The 23,986-nt window shown below is 35.5% G+C and overlaps 1 long non-coding RNA gene across 1 annotated transcript in view; it reads left to right on the top strand.

Annotated features, from left to right (window-relative positions):
• LOC118160894 overlaps positions 1-23,612 on the top strand; it is a 104,776-nt gene extending 81,164 nt beyond the window's left edge. Inside the window, exon 4 of the long non-coding RNA XR_004747730.1 lies at positions 23,444-23,612. This is a non-coding gene — a long non-coding RNA (uncharacterized LOC118160894). The remainder of the gene's footprint in view (positions 1-23,443) is intronic.
• Positions 23,613-23,986: the final 374 nt, after the last annotated feature.

Below are 23,986 nucleotides of genomic sequence, written 5' to 3'. Positions count from 1 at the left end.
TTTTTTTTTTTTTTTTTTTTTTCCAGGCATCAAACATAATCTTTCATATAAATATAAAGCTCAACAGCCCCGCTTTATAAGAAAATGCAAATACTGTTATTCATTCAAGTTATTGCTAAATTTTGACTACAACAACATTATAATTTGTTCCTATTCTTGAAATTATTAACTTCTAACACCATTCAAGGGTACTGTGGGCCTAGAAGTAACTAACTGGATTGTAATAGTAGAGATGAACATACTGGGTGTATCAAGTAGGGAAGTTGCACACATCCCTGCAAGAGGGGATTTTATCTTTCTTCTCAGTGGGAAAAAAAAAAAAAAGAAAAGAAAAAAAAATTATACCAGTCAGCTCATTGACTAGAGCTGTCTGAAAACTCAGATGGTTCTAATATACTAATAATTTAAGTGAAATGGCAAGTATTGTAGTCTCAGTCACAAAATAAATAAATAAATAAAAATAAAAATTCTCTTCATCCTACCACAGAGATCAATAATGAAAGTGATAAATTTAAAGTTACATGCTTGAGGATGAACCGTTTTTCTGTACCTTTCTGGGAACTACACCTTCAGAAGGCACGTTTTCCTTATCTGTGAGGTTTGGTTTGAAAAGTTTGCTGTTCTGACTGCCACTGTATGATGTAAATATAAAATGACAGCTAATTGAGGTTTTCTGCTGATGCTTCTGCAAATTTTGCAAATAAGTTCTTTGAGGATTTCAGACCAAAAGATCTTTAAGATAGTGGACACATCAGAAAAGTAAGGAGTAAAATCATTTTTAGAGGAAATAAGATGTACATGTGTGTGTAAATGTATATGCATGAGTGTATATAATTATTTGATGAAAAAAGCCTAAAATATTTCTTGTTCCTTTCTACTGTCTTGGAATGCTTTTGGACATTCATGATATTTACACTAAAAAATAGGATATTTCCTTTAACATCATTCTACCTCCTTCCTTGTAAGCACTACAGCACTGTCATAATCTTGTCTTTACTCATTGTGCCCACATTAATTTTAGGGGCAAAAAATCTGGTTAGGCACTGAGATTTCAATTTACACTTCTGAATTACAATTTTATTGGTGTTAAAACTATTGACTATGAGAGATCTTTTTCAAGCTGTCAGATGTTATCCCACTAGTAAAAGATGACTGAAAGGACTGTGGTTATTACATTATTTTACAGATGTAATATTTGCCTAGCATAATTTTACATCAATCAATACATATAAATCCTTTTCAGGATCTTTGATCAAATGAGATATATTATTGCAAAGTATTGTTAATTAGAGTGTCTAGTATTCATGGGTTGTGTGCAATGCAAACAAAACCAGACATGTTTTACCAAGTCTCTCCTCTTTCTGTCCTGGCGACATTGTTCTGGCTAACCTGGAAGCTGAAATTGGCCTGGGTATTGGCTGGGGTAGAAGCCAAAGTTCAATGCAGACACATTTAGAAAAGGAAAATTCTTCAACAAGAGAATTACCTTCACTTGCCAGCTGGATGCTTACCAATGTTGCTGGTGGTGTAGCTGCCACTGCTGGGATCCAGAGATCATTTCCAGCAACTGTCATTTCTGCAACTAGAGTCTAGGATTGGGTCTGTATATAGGGAAAATGGAAAAGAAAAAAAAGAAAAAAAAAAAAAAAAGACTTAACAATATAGTTACAGACACTTCATAGTTATATATAATATAGTCAATATAGTTGTGCTTTTAACCTGGGGTATTAGATGGGGCTCTGTCTCAGACAAAAGACTTTTGTAAAAAATTCAGGTCTTTCCTTTTGTTCAAGCAATACCTTTCCTATGCCTGCAACCTTGTGGTGAGGTCAGAAGTCGTCGTAGTGACCATTAAAACTGACCTTTTTCCCTATTTTTTTTCCTGCCTCAGTCCAGGAAAAGCCTCTTTCATCCTGGGATTTTCCTACTTGAATCATAATTTTAGGTGTCTACTAGGTTGGGAAGAATTATAATCATTTTGATACCTTTGCTTGAAATATATTTGATTCAATGATATTTAGTTAATATGTTTCTAGATTACTTTACTATGAAATTCTGTGTACATCCCAGGTTATAAACTTAAAGGTCATATACATTCTGTCCATCACATGTCAGTCAGAGGAAATAAATTGAAATGGTAACAATATAGTTGTATATAATTACTGCAGAGATAATGTAAAATATTTCCAGAGGTGATCTAGTCCCTCTTTAAGAGGTGTTTATTCAAGCATAAGGAAAGAATTTGTTTTCTGCCTTGGACAGATAAAAAATAAATGGAAGAAGGTAAATTTGTACCTTATTACTGTCAAGACTTTTAATGCTTTTGTAATACAGAATAAACATTATATGGAAGTAAATCTAGATATAGCCATAGAACAACTGACAGCTAGCTAACAATTTCACAATTACAGCTAGGGTATTTTAAAGCTGTCATTGTTTTCAAGACTGGTACTGACAGTTACCATGTCACTTATATTGAGAAAGACTCCTAATTTATGGTTGTGAGGCTTGGTCTTCCCTTGAAAAATCACTTTTTTTCACTAATACCTGTAGTTGAAATCACGTCATTACAATGGCCTTTCCCTATTTTATAGTTCTTAAAGTGCTTAGTCTACGTAAGTAATCAATCACATCTTGAAGCCACTGTTCATATGGACAATTAAAACCTAAAGAAAATGAAAGGAAGTGAAGGTATAATTTTAAATCAGTTCAGTTAAATATACTGTAAGTGGATTTAAGATCTAGTAGTAGTCTCTGAGGGTGAATTTTTATGTTTTAATTAAGGCACACACTTCTGTATAAGCTGAAGCCAATTTTTTTGTATAAAGTGGATAATAGTTAATGGAAATTGTTATGTTAGCATATGTCCTCTCCCACATATAGCTATCCAGTTTGCTTTACAAGATGTATGCTATGTACACAAAAAAGGGACATCAGTTTGCATGGTTCCTTTCTATTACTGTAAGTCTTCATAACTTCAGTTATGGATTTTATGAATGATACACCCAAAAATATTTATTAATATATATATATCTAGGAGAAGAGTAACAGCGTTTACATTGTGCACCAAATTGCATTGTCAAATGGATATAGGTAGGCTTCATGTAATGTCAGGCACTTTAAAGACTTAGGCAATATTATAGTAAAGTCAGGCAATTTTAAGCGACCACTGTTGTCAGTTGAAATAGGCAGCTTTAGGATTTTGTCTCATCCTAAAGTAGACTCTAGAATAAGTCAGTAGACTCATTCTCTTTGAAGTACCTAAGCTTCACCATCAAAGGAAAGCTAAGGATGTCTGCTGAGATGTTGATGGCTACAATGCCGTGATGAATATTGCTTTGGGATTCTGTGTTATAAATGTGGGATGACTGGCACAAGACACGATGTGCCACAGGACAAGCATTGACTCAAAATATGTACTTTGCTTTTTAAGTCATTAAATCAGACAATGCGCTGTTGCTCTCCATTAGTGTGTCACATCATGTGATGTAGCAGCATATGTCTGCCATCCATTTATTTTTGTCATCACAAGAATTCATACATACGTCTTTGTAGAAACCATCCTATTCTGTCAATCTTAACGAAAATGAACAATACAAGCAAAGAAAAGAGTTTTCTTAAAAAGGTCACCTTTGATACTATTTTATTATGCACTCTAGGTATTTAGGATTGACTTCTCATGCTTTACTTGTATCTTTTCTTTCTCCCAGATGTTTTTGAATAGTCTTATATGTTGCCCAATAAAAATCATCTCCAATGAGATAGTGTAGGGGTAACCTCATTGTTCATGCTTTTTTCTTCCATGAGTATTATAACTCTGAGTATCTTTCAGCAAGATATTTGTCTTGCTGTCCTTTCTGAGAGGGTTTGGTAGTCCTCAGATATGTTCTTTAAACTGGGTGATTGCCTACAGCACGTATTCAGTCCATCTCATCATGTCTTCCTCCCTTCAGAGAGCACAGAATACCTGTTCTTTGTGATGTACTGTGTAGGATGATTTCTTTGTTCTGATAATTGTTATAACTCTGGCTTAAAGTTTGGCATAATAACTGTCATTTTTTAAAAAATTATTATTATTTTTTTTTAACTTCCATCACAGGAGCATCTTGACACTACAGCAATGTACTCTGAAATACTTCATTTTGTTTTGTACATTGTATACTGAATGCTTCCACTGATGCCTGGAAAACCTGCCTGGGGTTTGTTATAGGATCTAACATGCATGGAAATATACATAATACATTCTATGTATTATTCTCCTGCCTATGTGATTTTATTGAGTAAGGAGAAATACATACATTTTTTTTATTATTTTTTATTTTTTTTATATTTTTTGCTTTGAAATAAATACACCTGAAAGTCAAGGCTCACTTTATATTTTCTGCTTCTGCCAGTTCTCAGCCCTGACCCACCTTCCACCTGCTGCTGAGTGATCCTTCTCCTAGAGAATTCTTGACTGGTGCCTTCCATGAGAGGTCTGAGTGATCTTCACACTTCTGACACACCTGCTTCATATGGTTCAGCTGGACTGAACTGGTATTTTTAGATCTTGACTCAGGCTTCCTTCCTTTTCCTCTAATCTCTCTGTAACTTCTCTACATTTGTTACAGGTTCAGACATGAGGCTGATGATCACTGAAAGCCTTCTCTATTTCAGTGTGAAATACAGTTAAAATGGTAAGCTCACTCAGTGCCAGCTCTTCTAATACGATCAGAGTATAGCTCCAGGCAAGAAGAAGGGTATATCTTTTCCTACAGATTGAAATAAAGTCAGGCATAGAGAAAGATAATTTTAAAGTAATATGGAAGGCTGAGTTTGGTTGTATCCCACCCTTTTGTTTGACTGGGGGGGTGGGGGAGGAAGGGTGGGAAGGTGGTTCAGAACTAATATTCTAAGGTTTTAGTGTGTTGCAAAATGACTGATTCAAGGCAGTGACAGTTCACTCAGTGTAGAGCTTGATGTATAGGTTATGCTTGATATATAGGTTTATGAAGTTACATTTAGATAGAATAATCTCAGTATGAGCAGAAAATGAGGTGCTTTTCAAAGAGCAGTGTTGGGAAAAGTGTGCTGATTCGGGGAATAAAAATATAATGAAAACATAATAATTTGAATTATATATATATTGTCACTGGACTTGTAACATGCATCATCATAAGTCTCCTTTGTAACATTACCTTTGTTAGTTACCAACTGATGCAAAATTATATGTATTTCATAGAATCATAGAATGGTTTGGGTTGGAAGGGGCTCTTAAAGATCATTCATCAAGATTCGGAATTCCTATTACATAACACTGGATATTTAACAGAAGGAGAATAAAGTGTTCAATTCTATTGAATTTCATTTGGATTTATTCGCTTGACCTTATTTGGATATTAGCTCTTGCTTAAGATCACAAACTTTTTAAAAGACATTAAACCTTGTGAAATAAATGAACACTTCATGTGTTTCTGAATATTTCAAAACAACTGAAATATTGTGGGGGAGGAAAGAAGGGAGGTAAGAATCAGGAAGAAGAAAACAATGTGGGGAAAAATGCCAAGGGAATAAGTACATAGGAACAAAAGAAAATGGAAAGATACTTTCCATAAAGCTACAAACATTTATAAAATGTTTAGAGGTTCAAGAAGCTTATTTCTGGTTGCATAATACTCATTCACTCTTCCATATTTTTTTTTGCCAAAAATAGAATATCAAGAAAATAAATTTGTTTCTGGTCAACCTAAAGCAGACATTAGCTGGGCTCATGCTGAAATGTTTTATAGAAATGTTAATTTCATGGTATTAGACATTTCAAAATTTTCCTTTCTTTTCATTTGTACCCATTTATAAGTAAAGAGAACAATTTCAAAATTAAAATTCAAAAAGACAAAAAAACACTTAGAAATTATTCCAATAAATGTAACAGTTTAAGAAATATCGAAGCAGTTCTTATCAAAATATTTCCTTAAACTATTCATAGCCAAAAGACAAACAAATAAAATTTGGTTTATTAAGAGATTTAGTTCACTATGAAATGCTCTTTTGGAGGACTTTCCTGTTTGTTGAAGACATTTACTCAGCTTTCTCCATAACATCAGATAAATGAAAATCAACATTCAAAATCAATCATTCAAAAATTCTGTACAACAGACTATTTTAATCCCTGTAGTTAACTTTAACTTGCTGTTTTACTTCTGAGGGGGATGAAAAAAAAAAAAAAAAGAAATGGTTTTACTTTCCGTATAAAAGTTAAATGTGAAAGTGTGTTAGGAAGGTTGAAGGGAAGGGGTGAAAATGAAGAGGGTTCCAAATGTTCTCACTATAACATTACTCTGGCTGCTTCAAAGATTTCTACTGAAATCTGTAGCTTCTCAGTGTCCAGAGATAAGAAGGTGATGACAGGATGATACTAATATAAGAATTGCATTCATTTATTGTGAGAGATATTTGCGTTGTATGTCTAGTCTTGTATATGCCATTTCATTATGAAAAGAAATATCATACTTTTTTCCATGCCAAACATACACACACATGCACACACATATACACACACACACACATATACACACACACACAAAACACAACAAAACAATAAAAACTACAAACAAATGAAAAATGACGTAACAGAAAAACAGAAAAGCAAACCAAAAAAAAAAACCTCAGAGAAGATATATCCTGAAAGTGAGCAGATCTAAACTAAGAAGAGGAAGTGAGTAAGAGTAAAAAAGAAATGAATTAATACATGGAGATGAATGTACAGTATAAAACACTAAAATGCCAAGACTGAAAGCTCATCCTTTAAACTTTGTTACTTTTGTTAACTGACAAAAATGTTGCATTTCGATAAGGTTTTAAACATTAAATAGCTACATAGACTTCTACCTTCTATGACATCTTCCACCATCTGCAAGAAGAGGGTAAAATGTATGTTTGCAATTTGAGATCTGCTGTTTTAGATATCTCTGGTGCAATTTGCGATATCTTATTAATGTCTGTCTGGCAGAAATAGAATCAGTTTTAAAAAGTGGTGATATTTTTAATATTCTTCTTTAACAAAATAATATTTTGTATTAATTAATAAGAAAGAATCTAATGTGAAATCATCACTAATGAGATGTTCCTTATGTAGATTTTGGGTCAGGCATCATGAGATAGGGCAATAGTATATGAGGAAAAATATTACATAATATTGTTGTGACTGCATTTTGATAGATGAGTAGGAACCATGTGAACAATTTTATTCCTCACAAGATTCACAAAAATTTGTTTCAATAATTGGTCATTTTCATCGAAAACCTCACAAGAGATAACCAAAGATCATTTCAGAATGCATTTGAGATTGTTTGGGAAGGCTGCCAGTACTCTGGCATGCTGAAACCCAGCCTTTTATTCTCCCAGCAGCCAGACAGTGCTGCAACACAGATGTCATGGTGAAGAGATAGGCATTTGAATGCAGGGAAACTGGCTCAGATTCTGCTCAGGCAAAGAAGATAGGAACAGTAAATGGAAAATGTTCAGATTAGCAAGGCCTGGATGGGGTGCTAGTAAAGTGGAGGGGAGACTGACTTTGAGGACATGCCACAGGAAAAAGGCATGCCAAATGCCATATATTGTGGCAGTAGAAGAACTTCCTTGACCCTGGGAAATGAGGCAGAAAGATTGAGCCTATGAGTTTTTTTTTTTAAGTGAAGAAAGGAAAGCATACTTGGCAATATAATGAGACAAAAGGAAAAGAATTTGACCAAATGAAAGGATACAATTACATATGATCCTTTGACATCAAACTGCAGCTTTCATTGGTCCCAAATGCACATCCTTCAGTTACTATCTGCTGTTAAGTTGTATATGAAAGGAGAAGGCATCTTAGATCTTAATCAGTATTAGCAGCAGTATGACAGGCTATTTTTTTCCCGACACTTCCACTAATTCCTAGACTTGATAATAGCTTTCTTCCCCTATGACATGGAATACTTTTAAAATGATTGACACTAAATGTTATTATACTGTTAGTGGACTCAGAATTAATTTTAATCAAATGCTCTAGGAATATTTTAGTGTTTCCAATATGTTGTTACAGATTTCAGTGATATAGCCAACTGGTGATTTATCATTTAATATATGTGCCAATTGATACATTAATATTCTATATTTTTATAGCAAATCTAAAAATTGTCATTGGATCTGAAACAATACTTATTACAAATGTTAAATAAAATATTTAAGGCCTTAAACATTTTCCTATGTTTGAAAGGGTATGTCCTGCAAGTCAGAAAATGCTCTGCCTCAGAGAATAAAATAATGAATATTTAAATCTCTTCTGGATTCATAGGAGCAATTTTTTCCATCCTCTTTAAATTATATTTAGTACAGGGCCAGTCAGCAACAGAAGCCAGTTGCTTTATTTTTTCTTTTATTCTGAATCAGCTGGGATATGGACTAATCTTTTGTGAAGCTGTTCCAGCAGTGGGGGATCAGAAAAATGACTTCATGTGAGAGTTGTGTTGGCCACGTCTTCTTTACAGATTCAGCAGATAATGCCAGACAATTTCCATATACAATCTTCAGACATCAGTTATCAAGAACCCTGTAGTAATTACAATTCTCTTCATGAGTAGCTTCTTTTCCTTTTCTTCTCTATATTTGATATAGATCTGTGATCTGGGAGGATTCAAAATTCCCCACTTACTCTTTCAATTTAGTAAGACAGGGAGCAGCAGAAGCACTGAGATTTCATTAACTTCATGTGTGTATTGAAACTATTGCTACATTCAGGAGAAAAAGAGCTACCTGGTAGAGTAGACCTGTGTCCATTGTCTAATCAGAGAGAATTTTCCCGACAGCCTTTGTCTCTGCTACAGAGGGCTCTCTTACCAAAAGTGGTGAAACGTGTGGGAACATAACAGTTTTTTTAATCTCTGTTTCTCTGTTGAGCTAGACTGAGACTGGCAAAGTTTCTAAAGAAACCAAGAAGAAAACCAAGATGGAAAGACAGAATGTGATCACCTAAACCTCTTGTCCCTGAGAAAATGAGCTGAAAAACAACCACCCACCATTTATTTTCAATGTTGTTTAAGGCTCACAACTATTAATTACATTCCTTTCTTGTTCTCAATTACTTGCTACATTTCAAGGCTTTTTTATTTTCTGAGTTCTAACTTGACAATAGTTTCCCATAATGTGAAAAATCTGTCAGAATTTTGGTGCCTGACTAAATTTTCAGGGGCAAGCTTGACACAGTACTGTGGCTTTGACACAGTTCTGGATCAAAATATTCAGAATACCTCAGTGAAAGTAATACTACAATACATGGTGTAGTGAAATTTTAAATTATATGGCATTATTTTGCATTGCTCTGACATTTGAATTATATGATTAATCTACTTCCTAAATATTTTACTGTAGTTAGAGCCATCAGAGGGTCATAAGTTGACTTGAATCTTACTATGCAGATATAATAGAATCTCCAAAAGGACTATATATGACTTAATCTTATTATTAATTTCTGTATTTTGGTATCAGTAGAAGTTTGCATCCTAACATGCAAATTCTCAGCAGAGAGCTCACAGACCTTTGGGATTCATTGTTGAACTTGTGAAAGTAGTATTTCAAAAGAAAACTTTCTGACAAAGGAAAAAAAAAAAAAAAAGTAGAATTTAACTAGTCTTGAATGATGTACATTGTGTACAGAAAGACTCATCAGTTGAGAACAAGGTCAGATGGAAATATCTCTGGTTCACTATACATGCTTAAATATGTTGTTCTTTTGAAGACAGGCACAATGTCCTGTCTCATATTGCTTCCAGTTCTAGCACAGATTAAGAATTTACTGGAAATTATAGTTCTCTGGCATGTGAGGAGGAAATTTTGCCAGAAGAAGAGGATAACAACTCTCAAAATGTTCACCTCTGGCCAGGGAATTTGGAATTGCTTGATTGGTGAGTGCAATGAGCTTCTGACTTTATAACACTAATGCTTTTTCAAAAGTGCAGCTCAATATAAACAGTTTCTGAGGTTCATTTTTTTAAGCAAAATTAAAAAAAAAAAAAAAAGTATTTGGCATCATATTGTTTCTTTACACAATTCAGTGACAGGAATAAAGTATACAAATTCAACACATATCAATTAATGGCTTTAGTGGTTTGTTACCTTCCACAGGGACCAGCCAGCAGAGAGGGTGGGGTGGATTAAAGAGTTTCAGAAGTGTCTACTGACAACAGGACACTGCTGAATTGCATAAATTCTAGGTTCTTCAACAAATTTGAAGAAAAATATATATCCTAAAGGTACCCAGCTCAATTCTCCCAGCACCTCGACTTAGTCTTCTCTCAGTTTTTCACTCCAGCCTCCCTCCCTTGCTGACAGAAGGGAATCTGTTCAGAATGTTATCTAGCAATCATTTTTTGTGTCTGATGCTGCAATGAGCTGTTGGAAAGATCTTGATTCCTGATCTTCCCTCTTCTGATTTAAAGGACAGGGTTAAAGATGCTCTCTATGTGTACCAGAAAGGATTCATGCATGAGGTTCTCAATTCTTATCTGATGTCCTCTATATAAATGGCACATTTTGAAGCACATTGCTCTAAAGATATTCACCTGGGCTTTCATTCAGTTAGTTGATTTGATTCTTCTAAATCATAGCCCCTAAATATAGTAATATTCTGTTCCTAGCTATTGAAAGTTGCTTAGTTTGCCCTACACTGCATATTTAAAAATTAGTCATATTAACTATAATTAAAAGAAACATTGCAATATAATGCTGTATAAATATTTTTTGGTCTCTGAAGTGATTCATTAGATAATCCTTCTCCAATAAAATTTACTTCTGAACAGAAATCTCAGTAGACTGTTTGAAGTAAAACTGAAGGACAAACATAAGATGTTTGATCATTTTATTTAAATAAAATGTTTTCTGGTGGGAAAGCATCTCAGCAACAAGTCTGAAAGTTAATTAGGCAATTCTGTGGCAAAACATTTGGAGAATCTTAAAAAAAAAAAAAAAAAAAGATCCCTCCCTGGCATTTAGAAGACTGAAAAAGAGCAGAGGGAATTTGTGGGCTGTTGTCAAACTTTCAAAGCAGCATATAAGAACATTTAAAAGTCTTCTGACATTTGAAACTTTTAAGACCTATCCACCAGGGTTACTTGCTGTGGTAAGGAATACATTAACCAGAATAATCCCTAAAATAAATTATGATAGTCAGTTGAATTTGATTGTAGTGACTGAATTAAAATAATTAATTCAAAGGAAATTTACACTCCAAACTGCCAAGAGAAAACTCAGAATCATTATATTTCATACAGCAAAACTGAGTTTGCATAAATATATTCCAACTTTACATAACTAGAAAGTGAAGGAGAATGCATGGCGAAATACTATAGTTTAAAATCCATTTTTAAATGAAAGCTCAGTTGATGGATCAAGGAACTGATGATGTTTAGGTCATCTGAGAGGCTGTGGGCTTATTAGTGATTACGTAAATACTAAAACATTAAACATGAGGGCATTTATACCATTCACACATCCAAATGAGCTGAATACTTGCCTAGATTCCAACATAAATATTAGCAACACAGTAGGCTATCCTGATCACTTTCATCCACTTTGCCTTGCATTTCATGTGCCTGCATTTTAGAATGTAATCAGCTTGGGAAATGAGCTGTCTAAACTGAATTGAATCTATATAGACCACTTCTGACAATAAAACAATAGATCTGCAACTAAGAGAGTGGCTGATTCACTAAAGAGTAGAGTATTATTCAGGAAATATCAGAAATAAAGAATTAAGACTAACCTATATTTTCACATACACAATCCATCCATCCATCATGTAGCCTCAACTCTTTTACAAGTAGTGCTCTTTGAAAGGAGCACTGATGAACCTTATTCTCAAATACCCATAGTGAGTGAAAGAGTGTCCATTGCCATTAGCTTCACTTGTGCTGCAGGGAGTAAAGGGACTGACCTGTGCCAGGGAAGGAGGGAAGAATGAACCCTCCTTTATGCCTTTTATGCTCTGGTCAATAAAATTTACCTTGTATTACCTATCCATATGTTTAACCGTCAAAACTGCAGAATTAATTAATTAATTAGTTAGTTCGTTATTGGCAGATAGCCTGTAGGTTATTCACATGAGAATATGGCACTTACAAAAACTGCTCATTTTGCAAATAAAAAATCCTTAATAAAATCTAGTTGCAGCTGTGATTTTGTAGTACTCTGCAAGTTCATACAATAACACTTCAGTTCTCAGGAGCCAGGGAAACCAAACCAAACCAAACCAAGCCGAACTGAACCGAACCGAACCGAACTGAGCCAAACCAAGTCAAGCCAAACTGAGCTGTGCAAAACAGAGCCAAGCCAAGCCAAGCCAAGCCAACAAAAGCTTGAAACTTTAATACTGCACTGTTACCTTATGACATTAATATTCTGTGAATTCTGGAGCACTTTCTGCTTCACATTTTCTGGAAACTCACAGAAGCTTGTGAGTATGCCATCACTAAACTGGGTTTGAGGCATGGAGGCACACATTAAATTACAAACCAGGGACCAAAAATCCTGTATGTGTTTGTGGACCAGAAGAGAGATTTTTTATGAGTAAACTGTTGTTTTATGAGTAAATTGTTGTCACATCTAAAGTAAACTCCAGAAAGTTAATAGCTCAGGAGTTAACAGCTCAGGAATATTTGCAAAGGCCAAATTTCTAGGCTCTTATGGTTTTAAATTTGGTTTGTCTTTAAGAGCAAATTCACTGGCTGGTTTTCTTAGATTTCTCCTGTAGTCAGGAACAGGAGTTTTCCTTGGAAATAATTAAAAAGGTAATTCCAGTTTTTTTCATTGTAAATCAGAAGCCATGAACAGAGGGGAATGAGCAGCTAAGATTCTGTAAAATGGATACCAAATGCTCCTTAAACAAAAAACCCTGAAACACTTAATGGTAGGTAGCAAAGTGAAGGTAGCAGAGTGAAGGATGGTAAAGATGCTGTTTTAGAGTATCTTGGGTGCTTGACCCTGTGGAGCTGGTCAGATTCTTGCAGTCTTCAGAGAACAAGAGATGTTGTTTGTATTCAAATTCCTACTACAGGAAAATGTATATATAGAGCTCATTGCTGACATGGCTGTCACTGTTTTCCTTGACAAGTTTTTCTCACCAAACCCAAGATGGACTGAACTGCAGCATAAGGGTTTGCATTGCAACAGTGCAGCATGACCATGAACTCAGATCCTCTGCTTTCCCAGACTGGGAAACCAGACCCCCATGCCCCTGGGGACAGCCAGGCACTTCATCTCTCCCTCACAGAGTGGAGAGTGAATCTACCAACAGCAGCTCTGCTTCAGTCTCCTCCTTCTTCCAGAAATGTGATTTCCGTCTTCCCTCTCATGGGAAGAATGATGTCTCCCTGGTTCTTCCCACACAAAAGGTTGCCCTGTTTTTGTGGAGGAGTACTTATGGAGGTGCCTCCTTCTGTAGGTCTGTTTCAGCAGAATTTTTTGAATAAACTAGAAATAAAATTAATTTTGACAACAGAACAACTTGTAAAAAACAGCTGCACCATAAAAGTACAGTGCATGGGCACTGAATTTCTCCATATATTCCTGTTCTTCTTTTAGTACTCGTATATACATATATAGTCAAATCATTAAAATAAACCACATAATTTAGATGTGCACAGCAAGCTGGACACATCCCTGAAATGAATGACAGAGGGTCGAGCCTGAGCTCCTTTGGCCACAGTAGGGCAACATTCACGACATTCAGGCTGTATGTTTGTTCATGAGCAGTACTATAGGTAGGGTGAGAATCAGTGGTTTAAACATATGTATATAATATAATTTTAGGTGTTGGCCCACAGCTGCCACTCCAGAGGTACAGAACTACCTAAGGCCATATCTGGCCACTTGTAGATGTTCTGCGGGTATCCAACAGCTGTAGTTATCCGTGTTAAGACAACAGGATCATATCTCTTAACACCATCTCCTAAGAAATTAGATGGTAAGTCTTTAGGAAGGAAGGCCAGAAAGGAATAGAAAAGCTAATGAAAGACTTTCTATTCATCTTTCTGTACATAAATTAGTGCTTGCTTGTACACACTCAGAGGGCACTTACTGTTACAAGCATTACACAGGCCGGTATTTCTCTTAACCATGAGACTAGAACACGGAGTCCAGGATTCAGAGTACCTGAAAAAGTTCTCCAGCCATCTTTGTCTTATATAGTCATAATGTATTTTCATTAATTTATATCTGAAATACTTTCATCCATCTCAAGTAAAGCTTTGCAATTTTATTTCCAAATCCCTTTCCAGATCTCATAAAAAAACCCACAAACTTCAACTGATTAGTGTACATTTTCTTCAGCAGCAGAGGCATACTTGGCAGTTGCTAAAGAAAAAAAATAAAAGATTTACAATTTTTTGAAGGCTTTCAAGTTGTTACATAAAGTGCTTGGTAGATTAAATAACTTTCTTGATTCATATGCTGAGAGTAAGAGACTTCTTGCATAACTGCTGTGCTATCAATTGGTCTGACCCAGTTGTACTGCCAAACCCTTCTACAGTTCAGAACTTGTACTTTGGCTCTTCCTTATGGCATCAACCTCAGCAAAACTCAGTTTTCATATAAAGACTCTTTACTCAATTCTCTGTCCATTCACAGCTCTGAAACTCTTAAAGCAAACAAATGCTTATGTTCACTCCCAAAATATGCTGTCTACATTAGCCATTGCAAAGTTGAAGGTAACTGTCCTGTCCTTCATTTTTTTCTTTGATGAATTGAGTATTGTAGTTTGCAACACATGACAGACCAAAATTATTCTTTGGGCAGCTTTTTCTTTATATTAATATTTGCAATAGGTTATGAATGCAGTGTTTGGCTGCAATGATGACTGCTACTGCAATGACCGTAAAATCAATGAGCTTACACTGGAAGTCTGTCTATTGCAACTTCATGGTTAGGAAACAAACCAAAAGTCAACAATTTTATCATTTAAATCATTGTCTGACTTTAAATGCTATTGAATAGGTAATGTGGAAAAGTAGAAGCAGTAGGGAATAGTGGGGTTAGGGACACCTGTCCTTATATTTTTCCTTAGCGTCTCTATTACAAACATTTTTCTTTGAATATCTCCATAGTTTCTTTGGCGAAACGATTCAGGAGAGGGGACAGAAGTTTAGATAGTTTAGATAGATAGACAGGATAGAGAGTTTAGACTTTGACCATACGTGTGGTACTGTACAGTTTTTGTCTGAGGTTCACACAGTTTGTGGTAGCTACATCTCCCACTTAGCCTTTGCTGAGAGGTAGAGAACAGAATAAATGTCTTCAGTTTCCTATTTTAAGTATCAGTTAGGGCTCCTCAGAGAGACAAGCATGTCAGCAACACATCCCAGTACTGAAAACTATTATTTAAATGAAGTGGATCTGCAGCACTCTTCTCTTCTAGGCACTCTTCCATAGTGAGGCATGTGTTGCTACTGTGACACTGAGGAGTCTCTCAGCTTTGAGCATCTGCAGTGACACATCATGGGAAACAGAAGGTGCTGCTGGTAACTCTTAGCAATTTCAGACAGGTTTTGTTGTACAAGATAGAGTTGGGCTGAATTTTCATATTTTATTTCAAAATCTGTAAACACAAAAAATCCTTTAAAATTAATGGCTGGAGCTATTAGCATACTACAATATACCATGGGCTCTAGACATTGATGTATTTTGCTTATACTGCTCACTGGGATGTTTTTTCAACTTGAAAGGAACTATGACATTGAAATTGTCAAACAGCAGAATACTCTGGGGTTGGATGATGATGCAAGCCTATCAATGACCTAAAATGATCACAAAACACTAAATACTTCATACCCTGCTCCTCATCTTTGTTACTGCTAGCTGAAAACAACAACAAAATTTCTGTACCTTTATATTCATTACCCTTTTTTAAGAAGGTTGAGCACATTCCGCACCCAAACAGTACTATCTGCTCCAACATATTCATAGTGCTAATTTTTTATGAAGTATTTTGTAATTAATAAACCTCTAAATCAGTCTGGGATAATAGTCAGGAATAATCCTAAAATACTTACATAAAGTTGAATTGTCAGCATATATTGCATTACAGAATTATTTACCATTGCTTTATTCTTCTTTTCATAATTCTACTTCCTGCTGGTTTTCAAATATCTTTTACATCCTTTCAATCAGTAACTGCAAATTGAAAATATATGCATACTGCTATCACAGAAATAAGAAAACAATTACATTAAAACCCAAGAAATTTGTATTACCTTTTACTTTTTCGCTTGCTGTATTGCTTACACTGGAAATATCTATGCTTTAAGCATATCCAAGCATGAAGAAACATGTATCACATGTGTAAACATGTGTCAAATTCAAAAATTTAAATTCTTGCAAAATTAGGTAACTAGTTTTTTTTTTTTTTTTAAATATATGTTTGTACTGCTTTTCCTCTAATAAAAATGGGTCGTATTCATTATATGGCAACTGCATAAAAATTCTTTTTTTTTTTTTTTTTTTTTTTTTTTTTTTTATCTACTGAATTACTGACTGAGGCATATTCTGGAACTGACAGAAACAGCACTTGCAGGATAATGGCCATGAAAGTGAAATGACAGTATTGGTTTCCAGTCACAAATAAGCAATATTATTGGGATCACTGGTGAGCTATTTGCCACATCTCTTGAAACAAGATCTATTGGCTTACATCACAAACCATATGTTTATCTTTTCTTTCACTTATTAGATTCAACTTTAACATAGATCATTTCATTTGATTGTTACTTAGCAATAAATCATTATAGGATATAAGCCTAGTTATGCCCATGGCTTTCAGTCTCAAAGCATACAAGAAGTGTCCACTCTTTCTGAAAAAGGATTCTGAAGCTAAAGGAAAAATATTGGACTGCAGCATTGTCTTAATTCCTCTGCCTGTTTTCACACTGAACACTGGCAGTCCTCCTTTAGATTAACTTCTAAACTAAAGAAAAAGACTGCTTACTGAATGTCTGTACATACTATGCCTGTACCAGGGTATATTTTTGTCCCCAAACTGTGCAGTTACAAGTCCTAAAACTGCATAGAAGTGTAAGAATAAATATAGATAATATGGGTAAAAGAGGCATTAATTAATTTATCCTGCATAGCAGTCACTAGTAGGCATTTATCAAGTGTTCTGGATGGAATTAAAGGTGCTGTTTCTTAGAAGAATACTTCCAAGAGAGTGGAGATAGAAAGGCTACCTACTGTCAGTCAAGGATTCATCCCAGATGAGCTCTAGTGGTAGAGAAATAAAAAAATTTATCTTCATGCATGGCAAACTTAAATCGAGGTGCCTAAAACCACAAAATGAATTACACATCTAGGCATCACATCAGTGCCAATTTAAACATCTAAGCTCAGTAATGACACTGCAAATGCATCATCTTCAGAGCAATCTAATTATATTTCCTTTCCAGACATTTATTACTGTGTTCATGTATTTTACATTTCCGTATATTTTGTTCAAAACATAATATTTTTCTTCTAGACTTTCAAAGGACATTTTAAACTTGTGTTGCATTTATGGTTTATATTCTTGCTTCAGTTCTTTAAGTTTAAATGCTTCTCTGGTGTGTTGAACAGGATATTTCAAACCCAGAAAGTAAAATGCAAACTGCAAACATTGTTTCAGACAGTTTTTGTGCGTAACTCTTTTCTTCTATAAATAACTGTTTTGTTGTTTGTATAACAAACTTTTCCATTCTCATTTCTTCTGTTTAAAATCTTAAGCCAAATTAGACAGGTGTTCTGGTGCATGCAAGAAATGACACTTTTATAACTCATGGAAGAAGTAATTTACTGCTCAAATGCCACTGAAGGTAGAAACTCTATCCCTACATTTCAATAAAAGTACTGCGTATATGGGACTGAAACACTGCACTCTTTTGCATCCAGAATGGTGTCTGAATGACTTGACAAGTCTTAGTGACTTGTCTGAAGACTTGTGCTGGTACTCTTTTCTCCCTGTGCAACTGATTCTATTACAGCCATACCATCTTTTTATATAATGACTTTCACGAAAATGCCAGTGACTACATATATAGTTACCTGAGATGGTGACATTAGTTACCTGTAGAGAATAAATGGACAATGTTAATTACCTGTTTGTTATTCTGCCTGCTGGTTAACATTTCTGAGTGCTGAGCTTAAACAAACTTGTTCTTTTTTTTTTTTTTTTTTTTTTTTCTTTTGAAAAATGTATTTCCTTTGTATAACGTATCAAGAACGTTCATCATTGTTCTTTAAAGTGTTTCTAATCTATCTATTTGCTCTACTCAGCAGTGGTGAGGCCTCACCTGGAACGCTGTGTCCAGCTCTGGGCCCCCCAGTACAAGAGAGACCTAGACATACCGGAAAGAGTCCAACCGAGGGCTACAAGAGGATTGGAGCACTTCTTCTGTAAAGAGAGGCTGAGAGAGTCAGGACTGTGTAGTCTGGAGAAGAGGCTCAGGGAGATCTCATCAATATATGTTAATACGTGAAGGGAGGGAATAAAGAAGATGGATCCAGGTTCTTTTCAGTGGTGTCCAGAGCCAGGACAAGAGGCAAGGGGCACAGACTGGAACACTGCTCCATGCTAACCCAAAACAGCTAAAGCCTAGTTCTCTTGGTCAATGGTAGAAAATTCAGAGGGGTTCCCAGATCAGCACAGAGGGCAATAAAGATGCAAATTCAAAACTTAAAGCTAAGGGAGTGTAGAAAAATAAGTTAGCGTCTAGCCCTGGAAACAGATGTCTGACACATCAGGGGTCTTGTCATGCCCAACATTCACAGACAATTTGTGAATTAGGCATGTTTATCATTGTTCAGTTGTGAATTTATCTGCATGGCAGTTGTCTTCAGTTTCACAGATTATGTACCTGTCTAGAGCCGAATACGTTAGTTTATTTTATCATCTTAATAAATACATAAACCTATTATCTGATAATAAACTGATTTGTCATGGTGTTCAGAGTTGTTCTATAATCTATGACAGCTCACTTACCAAATAAAGCATTCATATTGTTTTCAATCTCTTTGTATTCCCAGGAGAATGGGAAAACTATTTTAGGTAATAGCTTAATATCAGTAAGGCAGTGTAAGCTGGAGTGTTTCTAGAGTTTCTGGAGAGCTATATTTCAGCTTGAATCACAACAATGACCTGTGGCATAAATGTATTAATGTGACATTTACACACTGTGTGGGGTCATTTATCTATTCTCCACACCACAAAAGCATTGATATTTGAATAAACTTAAAAAAGCACACCAGAAGATACATTTTTTTTACATTTAAATCTCAACTTTTCTGAATGATCTATTTGCTAGTTTAATTACAAGCTTTCTGTAGAGATCTTTAAATCAGTGATTCCCCCTTTATTGTGAAAAGAGTGTCTGTACTGCTGTCCCTTCCACTCTTTCTGGACAGCCTGACCACTGATTGTATCAATGCTTTCCTGGGAGGAATACAATCTCTTTGTGACTTGAGCCAAGTGGTATGCTTTGAGGAAGGGTTATGTAGTGATTTATTGGCTTAATTTACCTGTCTCTCCTCAACTTTCTTACCGTTTTCTTGTGGTGGAAAAGGGATCTCTTGTCGCTTCATGCACCAACTCCTTTCCTACAGCTGCCAGCTTTAATCTGATCTCTTCACTTTCCTCAGAGACTCTTGCTCACAAGGAACATACATTGGCTGGAACTCTTTCCTTAACTGATTTTAAAACAGCCATCATCTCCCAGACCGAGGACTCCACATTCTCTTACCTGCTGCTACCCACAAGGCATAGCAAGAGATCTGCTTGACATAAACAAACTACTGCAGGGAGTTTTGTCTCCCATCCTAGCTATACTGCAGGTGGGCACAATCTGAAAGATACAAAAATAAATGGAGCTATTATGCAGCAGCTCTTTGGTGTTTCCACGTGAGTGCTTCTGGCTGTATTAAAGTTCACTGGATTTTGCAAACACAATCAAGTCTTGTTTCCCTAGACATTGTGGCTGTGCAGTGATTGTACGCTATAGCACATCACTCATTTGTCATTTACTGCTTGTACATGCCCAGGGAGCAGTTGATCTACTTGGTCTTTTGCAGAAAAAATGTACCTAGATGGCCAGATATGAGTCAGCTATGCAGTTGTGCAGGACCCAAGCTGACAGCCATGCAGCTGCATTACTGGATTATTGTGTCTGAGTGAATATGGTCACAAAGAGTTCTGTTTCTAGCTGATAGCTTATAGCTGGTTTGCATCCTGTCATCTAAAAGTTCTGGAAAAACAAGACTCAGTCTGAAAAATATCAAATAAAGATAACCTGTAGTCATATAGGCATATTTTGAAGACATGCATTGTGTACGTACATACTATGAACAAGTAGGAAATGCACATTCTGGAGGTGTTGAGGTTCCAGAGCTGAAAGCTGTTAATAATGGAAACCAGAAGTGGCTGGACAAATGGCAATAGGCTCTGTGGAGAAGAGACATACCTTTAGCTTCCTTTACAAATAATCCATATTCTTCCTTTTTATTATTATTTTTTTTTCCTTTTTTTTTTCCTCCACTTTTGGTACTTTCTAACCATAAAAATGGTACTTTCTGGTATTACTTTTTGGTACTTTCTAACCATGACAATGAGCAACACATTTTGTATTTAATTTAATTCTTCCTATTCACAAAAATAAATTTATAAAATTAATGGCAATATCATGTTTGTTATGTAAAAATGGAGTATCACTGGTTGCTGTTTGCCTGCCATTTCCAACATCACATGTGGGTGGCATAAATATGTATATCTTTTTCTTTTACAAGAAACATTTGCTAATGTTTCCATTCTATAAAAATATGAATCCAGTTTACTTAAATAAAAATTAACTGAGATAAATTTAGAAACAGAAGCTAATGAAATTCGTTGTTTGTGTTTTTCATTTTCAAGCATTTTCTGTATTCTTGTGAATATATTTTTATTGCTTATGAACAGCAACAGAACTTGTACTTGCACTACTGGGCAGAAAGGTTGCACTTTTCTATTTATAAGTAAAATAATTTTAGTCAGACTCCTCTTGAAAAAGAATGAGGATGTTTTTATCACATAAAAATGGAATTTGGAAAGTAGAAACTTAAGACCCAAGGAAAGTCTAGTAGAAAATGTTATATCAATGGCTGTTCAAAAATCACAGAAGGATCATCTGGAGGACATCTCTGGAGGCATCTCTCTTTTCCAGTGTTTGTTGACAATCATGACAAAGGAGTCTTTTTTTCTGGTACTTGAATTGAATTTCCTCTATTTCAGTTTGTATCTTGGCTCACTGGGTACCACTGAGAAGAGTCTGCTTCCATCTTCTTTAATCCCCTACCAGATATTTATATACATGGATAAGATCTTCCTAAGTATTCTCTTCTCCAGGCTGCACTGCAGATGTGGCTCACCAGTGCTGGAACAGAGGGGATGGATCACCTCCCTCAATATACTAGTGACACTCTTCCTAATGCATCTTAGGAGGCTGTTGGCTTTCTTTTCTGCAAAGGGATATTGCAGGCTTGTGGCCAACTTGCTGTCCATAAGGATCCCCATCTCTCTTTCTGAAAAGCTGCTCTCCATCTGGTTGGCCTTCAGTGTGCACAGGGCTATTCCTCCTCAGGTGCAGGACTTGGCCTTTTTCTCTGTTCACTGTCATCAGTTTCCTGTTGGCCCATCTCTCTAGGCTGTTGAGGTCCCTCTGTACAGCAGCACAACCATCTGCTATAGCAGTCACTCCAGCCATGTTTGTAAGATCTTCACACTTGCTGAGAGCGGAGCCTGCCCAATTGTACAAGTCATTATTGAAGAGACTAAACTGTGCTATTATCAGTCCTTGAGGTAAATCACCAGTGGAGAGCAGTGTAATGTTCTTAAGGTGTGATTTCCCCTTTTTAAACTCATACTGATTGATCCTTCGTGCCCTTGTTAGGAAGGGTTTGGAAATGGCTTCAAGGATTATTTGCCCCATAACCTTCAAAGGGATGGGGCAAATATTAAAATTCAGATTTTTTTTCATATTTTATGCAAAAATAAATTGTGTTTATTCCATAAAGACTTAAATTATTTGGAATTTCAGCTAGTACAGATTAATGTGTCTTCTTGGTGAGAGGTCTCTGACAATGATAGCACTGCTTTTAATAACTTTTCCAACAGATTGTAACACTTGCTTTTTGACCTAGAAGTGCCAAAGTGATTTTGATTTGCTAAAAGGAATTCTTTATTCACAGGCTATACTGCCATAACTCAAATCACTTTCAGGTAGGACCACCTGAAATGGTGTGACTGGGGAAGAGAAAAGACCAAAACAGTAGTTGATACTGGTTTGTTCCTTTTAAGTGGAGTAACGAACTATCTCTAAACTTTATGTTTGTAGCTCTGCCTGCTGCAGGTGTCCTGAACTTCCTGCAACTATACAAGAGACACTTTTTTTTTTTTTTTTTTTTTTTTTTTCCACTCCTGCATAACCTATTACCCAGAATCTGTACCTGAAATAGAATAAAACATCTTGACACTGGTTGATCAATTCTAATAATGTTCCTTTCTTTGGCCATTGTCAACTTTACCTACTAAAATAAGTATCTTAATATATTGGGTCACAATGAACTGAAGTACATAGTTTATGTGTTTGTCATTTTACAAGCACAATGTACATGAAACTTTCTGCTACCCAGGATGAAGGAAATAAGTAATCTAGCACAAAGGCTGAATAGTTGATTCACATAGTTAATAGGTTCTCATGTAGGGGAAAATATATATATATATATATATATATATATATATATATATTGTCCCTGAATCCCCTCAACAGTTTTAAAACTATTAATTGTTTAAATAATTATGCCTCAAATACTGTTCTAATACTTTTTTTTTTTTTTTTTTTTTTTTTTCACCCAGCTGGGAGTAATTCTCTTTTTCCTTGCAGTACTGTACACAGTAGTCAGAAGTACTGCCACTGAACTTGCAATTTTATGCTAGAGTAAAAACATAACAAATAGGAAAATCTTCCCAAAATGGTACTGCTCTTGAGCCAATCCAATGAAAGCGCTGTTGGGTCCCTAAAAGAAACACATGGATTATCTGTGTATCCAGCATCTTGGACATTTTCTACTTAATGAATTTATGTGAAATCATGTAACATCAGTTATCATAGCACTGAAATGACCCTGTAGAAGTGGCCTTGAGAAGAGCGGTAGACTGGCTTTACAGCAACCAACAAAAATAAAAAATGTTCTTCTCAGTATGTGACAGCTATTCTCCTTGCTGCTGGGCTAAGATAACTTTCATCAAATTACTCTACTCGCCCCTCTTTTCAGTTTGATACAAAGAATGGCTGTTGGTTGCTTTTGTTTCTTTTTACCATGTGGAGGGATAATAAACTGTGCTTTCTTGATCTTCTTTCTGTCTAATATCTCAAACCTTTAGCCTATCTGTGAATCATTCTCCTCCAGTGTTCCAAGGAAAGAATTAAATCTGCTTGCTGCCAAGATCTGTTTGAATGATGTACACCTTTTGAAAACAACAGCAATTGTTTTCAAAATGGTTCCCAAAATGATCACTTCTGTGAATATGGCAATAAATAGCCAGCCTATGAATACTTACTCTTACAGGTAAGAATGACACCATGGCATCCACAACACTGGAAATTTGATGACTGACATGACCTCTCAGCAGTTCATAGATCACAATAAAAAAACACTAACGTAGCTGCGAAAACAAAACTACACAGTTTATATATCAGACTGAAATATGGCATTTCCTCTACGTGCAATGTGTTGTGGTTTGTTTACAGAATAATTTTTCTGATCTCATAAACTACATATGACTGTCACTTATTAATATCAGATCATCTTATATTCCATGACAATTGCTTTTGAGTTATTGTCTTGTTCTCTGCTGAATGCCATTTAGTTTAATGAGACAGTATCAACTTATTAGAATGCACCTAGGAAAGTGTCACTGTGGCCA

This window comes from Oxyura jamaicensis, chromosome 1 (genome assembly GCF_011077185.1).
Source record: "Oxyura jamaicensis isolate SHBP4307 breed ruddy duck chromosome 1, BPBGC_Ojam_1.0, whole genome shotgun sequence".
Classification (NCBI taxonomy): domain Eukaryota; kingdom Metazoa; phylum Chordata; class Aves; order Anseriformes; family Anatidae; genus Oxyura; species Oxyura jamaicensis.
Note: the sequence above shows the minus strand (reverse complement) of the source record. Positions and strands in the feature narration are given on the sequence as shown.